The sequence below is a fragment of the Rhinolophus sinicus genome, chromosome X, assembly GCF_036562045.2.
Source record: "Rhinolophus sinicus isolate RSC01 chromosome X, ASM3656204v1, whole genome shotgun sequence".
NCBI lineage: Eukaryota > Metazoa > Chordata > Mammalia > Chiroptera > Rhinolophidae > Rhinolophus > Rhinolophus sinicus.
In genome coordinates, this window is record NC_133768.1 from 29,938,450 (window position 1) to 29,946,560 (window position 8,111).

General features: G+C 39.3%; 1 pseudogene; it reads right to left on the bottom strand.

Annotated features, from left to right (window-relative positions):
- Window positions 1-5,800: 5,800 nt before the first annotated feature.
- LOC141569573 (protein FAM47E pseudogene) lies at window positions 5,801-7,087 on the bottom strand (annotated as a pseudogene).
- Window positions 7,088-8,111: the final 1,024 nt, after the last annotated feature.

Sequence of the window (8,111 nt, forward strand, 5' to 3'; positions counted from 1 at the left end):
CACATTTTAAGAGAAGAAAATACTGTATTAAAATTGTAAAACTCAATATATGAGGTATGCCAATTAAGTTTGTGAACTTGTTGCAGTGATGCTGCTAACCTCTTTTGATACCAGAGAGGTCACTCATTATGAATTTGTACCAACTGGACAAACTATTTGGAAGTGCCCAAATGACTTCTTTCTTTACCCAAAGATAAAGGAAATATTGAAAGGAAGACGTTTTGATGACATGCAGGACATCAAGTGTAAAACGATGACAGTTCTGATGGCCATTCCAGAAAAAGTTCCATAATTGCTTTGAAGGGTGGTCTAGGCACTGGCATCTGTGCATAGTTTCCCAATGGGGAGTACTTCAAAGGTAACTACAGTGATATGCTATGTAGCACTTTTTCTAGGATGAATTTGCGAACTTAATTGTCAGACCTCATAGACCAATAACAAAAGATGAATACAAGTCACGTTTGACTTCCGCAGTTACAAGAGGTGCTCAAAGAGTTTACCATCAGCGTAGTTTTAATACAATTTTTTTCCTTTCTTTAAATGTGTATACATTTTTTTGACCGTGTGTGTGTGTGTGTGTGTGTGTGTGTGTGTGTGTGTGTATCACATTTTCATTATCCATTCATCTGTCAGTGGACACTTAGATTGTTTCCATGTCTTATCCGAGTAATTTTTAGATGTTAGTTACTACTGCATGGACACAAGAAAGAAAGTCCGGTAGATAAGCTATAATTCGTATAATTAGAACCACATGTAGCTGCTAACATGACAAAAGATTAGAGATTAAGGACTCAGAATGTTTCTTTTCAAACAAATATTTAAGTAATTTGCAAGCTAGTGCTCACAAAGGACCAAATCTAAATTATAAATTTAGGGATCAATATAATTCTAAATTTTTTCCTATGGTGCTTGGGCAGTTGCCCTGCTACCTTCCCATCCTTACCCCATCCCACCAGATGCCTGCACTGATATTCACTCTGACCTTCTTGTATCAAGTTTGTTAATTATGCGAGAATTAGGCCTCCTTCTCTAAGTGTTCATTGAGAAATGAAACCTATCACTGCTACCTTCGGTCAGGTATTGTGTCATCATAAGAAAGTCTTCAACTGCCATCTGTATTTGGGGACTGGCTCCTGAAAGCTAATAGAAATGCAAGTATTTTCATTGCATTAAATGATCCAATCCTTTATTTTCTCTGGCTAAGAATCAGTTTTAGGGTTGAAAGAAGTGAATTTGAACTCGCTTCTCTAATGCTATAGAATGAACATGTTTCCACATAGATTTAGATCAGGATTACCCCAAACAGGGGTAACTTTTAGTTCTATATTTTAATGACACTCAGTAATTGGTAACTATTGTGTAATTTATGATATTCATGACGTGTTCTTCTTTTCCTCCTTACTCACCCCATCAGGAAGAGTTTGAAAATGACAAAGAAAGTGGTCAGTTGTTAAATTGTACTGCCACAAGATTGTGATTAAGTTTTTTAAACCCCAGGCCAATGCCTAAATAAATGTGTTTTTTGAATATTAGCAAGGGACACATTTCTGATATCATTTCTCTTCTGATTGTCAATAACACACTTCTCACAGTTCTCATTGAGCTCAAAACTTATGTTACATAGAAAAGCAGTGCGCTTCTCCATGGGGCTTGGGAGCAGTTTCATATCTCAGTATTTCCTATGTGGTCTAGTCTAATTTTATTTAAGATATGACTGAATGGATGGGGGAAAATATATTGGTACAATATTCAAATTCAGTTCAATAGTTCCTTGGTCATATACATTGGATCTAAACATTAGAATTAGAGAAATTAATCAAACTTTGTCTGATGTTTACTTAAGTTTCCTCTTTGCACTGAAAATTTAAAGTAAAGAGGTATTTCATGTTTAACTCATTATCAAGTGATGAAGAGGGAAATTTAATTGACAACTGAGATTTTATAAGCATCCACACCTCATTTAATCTTCAAAACTTAGGTGAAATGGGTACTGTTAGTCTACGTTTGAGATGAGATAACGTATTCTGCGAAGCGTCTTGTCTATAGTGACAAGATAAGAACAGGGCAGTGCTGGAATATAAACTTATTTCTGCCTAGTTCCAAAGGTCATGCTCTTAATACTCTTTCATGTAGACTGTTAGAAATGAAAAATAATTTCCTTTGTCTTTAGTAAAATACATGTTTCTAGAGCCAAATTCTCTAAAGGTTTTGTTACCCTTTATGTGACACTGTAATACAATTGATTATTACAATATTTGTATACGATACCGTCAACTTTAGGGGTGTGGCTGGCTTAAAGTAGAGGCTTATGTGGGCATACACATCACCAAAGAAAATTATAACAGAAAATTTGCTACAGCCTACTGTAACATATTTTCCAAACTTAAGCAAATCTTTATTTAAAACAATTTTAATATAAACATAATTAACATGGTTAGCAATTTTTAGCATGCATTTTTTATTAGTTTCAAGTATACAGAGCAATATAATAGTTAGACATTTCACCCCTCACAAAGTGATAAACCCCCTCCCCCAATCTATTGTCCCTCTGACATCGTATATATAACAATTCCATTGAGTCTATTCCCTATGCTGTACTCCATATCCCATGACAATATATACATATTAAATTATAGTTCACGTGAAATCTTACCATTTGCAATGATATAAATGGACATAGAGAACATTATGCTAATTGAAATAACTCAGTCAGAGAAAGACAAATACCATATGATCTCATAGACATGGTTAGCATTGTTTAATAATTTCATAGTGCTTGTTTTTACAAGGATTGCTGCAAATAGAAAAAGTATTTTCCAAAAAATAGATAAGATGAGTTATAATATACTTTTTTAGGATGATATAATTTCAAAACGTTAAGTGCTGTGTACTTCAGCAAAAAAGAATCCGTGAAAAGAGGGTAATTAAGAAATCACAGGTTTTCCATTTTGTAAAGTACTAAACAACAGGAATGGCTATTTCATTATCTTACAATTCTTCCATGTGCTCTCAATTTCTGCCCCATGATGCAAATATTTGTTGAATAAACAAAGCTCTAAATATTTTTCTTTCTTAAAGGCATAGTTTTTATTACGCACACTAAAGATTGCTTAGTTGCTCCAATGATAGATTGAAAAGACGACAATATCTTTATCCTCTGTTAGATGATAAGAGATTAGTAGAGCATGGTGTGGGTATCACTGGACACTCAATCCAATTCCATTTGGTTTGTGGCTTTTATATCCTTCCAGAGCTGAATTTAGCCTCACAACTGACAAAGCTGTGGTTGCTGTACCAGGCAACATGAAAGAGCAGGGTAAGACTGGTTCCAGAAAATGAAAGTATATCCTTGTGTTTCCTTTATTAGAGGCCCTGGTGCATATGTTCTTACCCTAGCTTGGGTCCTAGTTGGGCATCCAAGGTTCCAAGGTGACCATTTCATTGTCCATGATGTTGCTGAATGTCAGTGTGGAAATCATACACATGACTAGAAGACTTTGACTCAAACCTCGTATTTGACCTTCGATAACTCAGTGACCTGGAGTTTTCTCAGATATAAAATGGATACAATACTTCTGGGTTTCTCTATATTGTAAACCTCAAAACAACAACAACAACAAAACACTACAAAGATTGTGATTGGGCCTTTTGAAATCTTTAAGAAGCTACACTAACACAATTACTTTTAAGGTTCTCCTGAATTCCTTCTCCTTCTAAAAACTATGGATTTGAGGTCCTTTTTTTTTTTTTGAAGTCTCACTGGTGTTACAAAATCCAAATTGTGCTTACTTCTATTCATGTCTGTATGAAAATTAATACAAATGTAGGTAATTGCTGCAGCGGAGAAACTTACATAACTTCTCCAAGGACGATTCATTTCAGTGAAAATAGTCATCACCAATAAACAATAGGAGGCCTTACTACTGACTCTTGTTTTGCAAATACACGTTTTAATCTTAAGCAAAAGCTAAGAGTGAGGTTTTGTTGAAGGCAATCAGACTGCATAAACACCATCAAAAAGTTTTCTTGGCTCCTTTATACGTTTGTAGCATATACGTTTGTAGCATATCATATATATATATATATATATATATATATATATATATATATATATCTATATCTATATCTATATCTATATCTATATCTATATCTATATCTATATCTATATCTATATCTATATATAGATTTTATTGGGGAAGGGGAACAGGACTTTTATTGGGGAACAGTGTGCACTTCCAGGACTTTTCTCCAAGTCAAGTTGTTGTCCTTTCAATCTTAGTTGTGGAGGGTGCCGTTCAGCTTCAAGTTGTTGTTCTTTCAGTCTTAGTTGTGGAGGATGCAGCTCAGCTCCAGGTCCAGTTGCCATTGCTAGTTGCAGGGGGCACAGCCCACCATCCCTTGCGGGAGTTGAACCGGCAACCTTGTGGTTGAGAGGACACGCTCCAACCAACTGAGCCATCTGGGAGCTCAGTGGCAGCTCAGCTCAAGGTGTCATGTTCAATTTTAGTTGCAGGGGGCGCTGCCCACCATCCCTTGCGGGAGTAGAGGACCTTGTGGTTGAGAGCCCGTGCTTCAACCAACAACTGAGCCATGCGGGAGGCAGCTCAGCTCAAGGTGCCATGTTCAATCTTAGTTGCAGGGGGCAGAGCCCACCATCCCTTGCGGGACTCGAGGAATTGAACTGGCAACCTTGTGGTTGAGAGCCCACTGGCCCATGTGGGAATTGAACCGGCAGCCTTCGGAGCTAGGAGCACGGAGCTCTAACTGCCTGAGCCACCGGGCCAGCCCCGTGGGAGAATATATTGATGATGGACATGGAGTAGGACTTTCAGCTAGTGCTGAGGCTCATCTAAGATTTATGCCATATATGTAAGCGGTCAGCGTGATGCGTACTTTTCTCTAGCCATATTTAATTTTGGGGGCACTGGCACAAGAATGACAGAGATTAAGATTTAACCAGGGTTGGGGTTCTATGAGAAGAATACAAGAGTGAGAAAGAAAGGAGGAGTTAAAACTATACTCAAAGAACTGATAGTAGGGGACAATACAATCTAAGCTGGGAAAGAAAGGAACTGAAAACATAAGGTATGATTCGTGCTGAAAGGGTGGTAAGTAATGGTCATGGGATTGGAAATCATGTTGGAATTGAAGAATTAGAGGTTTGCGAATATGAAAAAGGGTGGTCAACAAGGTGAGAAGCAGGGGGCAGAAGCCACCATAATGAAATTGAGATTTGAAGTTGGTGTCTTCATCGCCAATAACTAAGTCTAGAGTCTGACTGTGGGGATCAGTGTCTGGTGAGATGCGGACACGACCAATGGAGGTAATGAGATTGAAAGCTGATGCCAGGACTTGAAGGAATAGTCTCTGTGCATATTTAAATCATCAAATGTATGGTGATGGAAGGAGAACTGACTCTGGGTGGTGAACACGCAATGTGATATACAGATGATGTATTACACAATTGTATACCTGCTACCTACGTAACTTTACTAACCACTGTCACCCCAATAAAATTTAATTTAAAAAAAAGAAAAAATATTAGAGTGCTCAAAGCGGCCAAAACAGTACTTCAGACACTAAGAAACCTCAGTGAAGAAAGGGGACGCCATAGTTGATTGCAACAAGTTGATTGGTGAACCCAAGCAAAAGTTTATTTAGAAATGTTTAGAAGCATTAGGTGTTAAATTACAGATGTTGTGGAATCAAGGTTGTCCATACACAGTGGGACACTCATCACGAATTCTGATTGATGTTAGAATGAGAGAGATAGCCAGGTAAGTAGTAAATAGAAAACTGTCTAATCGCCTCCCTGTGCATCTTCATCTTCCACGTTTAAGTTGACTATCTTTACTCGGTGTAGTGGAGTCTTAACGGCATCATAAGTCCATCCTTTCCTGATAAACACCTTCTCAAGCACATCCGGCATCCTGTAGCCCTTGCTTACAATGAAATCTTTAAAGGCAATTGTTCCATAAAGATCATCAATAATGTCTGGTTTCAGGTTCGCACCTTGAGCTTCAAGTAAGATTTTGGGGTCAATCAAAGGTTCGTCATTTATTAGCTTTGTCCACAACTTGGGCTTCAGGTACCATGCTCCATACCTCATCTTCACCCGGCTGGGTGTATGAAGATCCGGTGGTTTCTGGTCTTCAGTCTCCAAGTTTTCTTCCTCTATGGAGAATTTTCTCTCTTTCATTTGATCCAGCTGTTTGCTGTACTTTATTCCCAAAGGAACCTGGCTTATGTTCTTTATTTTGCCGGTATCATAGGTGACTTTGTAATCATCGCGAATGTCAAATGTCACATGATTCATGATGAACTCTTCATCAATGCCCAAGTCTCCAAAAGTATCAGTCCATCTGCAGAATTTAGTAAGTTCTCTTGGTATTGTTTTGCGAAGAGGAGGACTTTGGGGAATATCCTCTGTGCTGGACTTCTTGTTTTCCTTTTCCCCAAGAAGCCAATTGTCTGAACGTAACAGAGGAGTTTCCTTGGGAGGGTCCAGGTAGACTTTGGTAGGACGTCTTTCACAGAGTTTTGCGGGGGACTTCCTTCTTTTCTTGGTGCCCTGACAATAGGCCCATGTGTCCTCCAGCTTCCTGTGAGGATCAAGCACTTTCAGCACTTTTAATAGGAGGTCGGCAGGCAGAACGTCCTCCAGATTCGGGTAGTGAGCCAAGGGATGCTTGGTCAGGCTGGCTTCGATGTCCTCTATGAATGCCTTCCGTGCTTGCTGGGCTGGTGAGAGTGTGGAAAACAGGTCTGCCTTGTTGGGCAGCTTTACCCGATTCTTTTGGGGGGCAGGTTTGGGAATTCTATGAGCAATAATGGGGAGAAAACCTTCCGTAGGGCCGCGAGTGATGAGATTCTTGCAAGGTGGACATCCCGTCCTGAAGTCGTCCAGCCCCTCTTTCACAAATACCCACCGCCGGCCGTCCAGGGAGCTGGGGAACTTCAGAAGCTTGTTCTTGTGCTCTGCGAAATACTTGGAAGGTAACTTGTCCTGATACCAGGGCTTATAGTTCATGCCCAGGGGCATTGGTTGCCGCGGCTGAGGCCTTAACAGCCACTTCTTGTCCTCCATGGTACCGCTGGTGCCAGGGCGACAAGCGGCTTCAGCCGTTTGTTGTCCCAGCTTCTCCCGTCGCTAGGAGACCGCTACCACGTGCGGCCAGCTTCTTTCTGGAGGCGGGTCAAGGCGCGCGCCCTGCGCAGCCCGCAGTCTCCCAGGATGGGCCGCATGCCTTTTTGTGCTCGAGTGCTGTCCACTGCAGGGTCACAGCGGAATTTATCCACGCCACTCGCCTTTGGATGAACAAAGTTACCAGGTTGAGGCTTTTACAGCTAAAGCGGCCACAAATATTTCACATGTACACATCTTTGTATGGGCACGGATTTACATTTCCCTTGCGTAAATTTTAGCTACGAGTTGAATGGTGGGGAGCTTATGACAGGTGTTTAATGTTTAAAAAACAAACAAACAAAAATGACACGAAAGTTTTCCAAAGTGATTGTACTTTTCAATACTCCTTCTAGCAGTGTATGAGAATTGTACTCACTTCCTGCACATATTCCCAACACTCGTTGTGGTTGGTTAGTCATTTAGTTTTGGCTGTTCTCACAGGTGTGTCGTGGTATCTCACTGTGGTTTTAATTTGCGTTTCCCTGTGACTATTGGTGTTGAGCATCTGTTTATGTGCATATTGTCCATTTGCATCTCTCCTTTGGTGAAGAGTCTACTCAATTTTTTGCACATTTGTAAATTGTGTTGCTTGATATCTCATTGAGTTTTCAGAGTTCTTTGTGTATTTTACTGGGTGTCAGTCCTTTATCAACTATCTGATTTGTAAAATTTTCTCTCCATCTATGGCTTTTCTTTTAAAGTGTCTTAACAGTATCTTTCAAAGAGCAGAGTTTTTACATTGGATGAAGTCCAATTTATCAATTGTTCTTTTATGGATTGTTATTTTTTTGTTGCAACTAAAAATTTTACTTATCACTTTTTAATTTCCATGTTCATTGTTAATATACAGAAATTTAATTGATTTTTATATATTGATCTTGTATCATGCAACCTTTGTAAACTCACTTGTTAATTCTAGTACCTT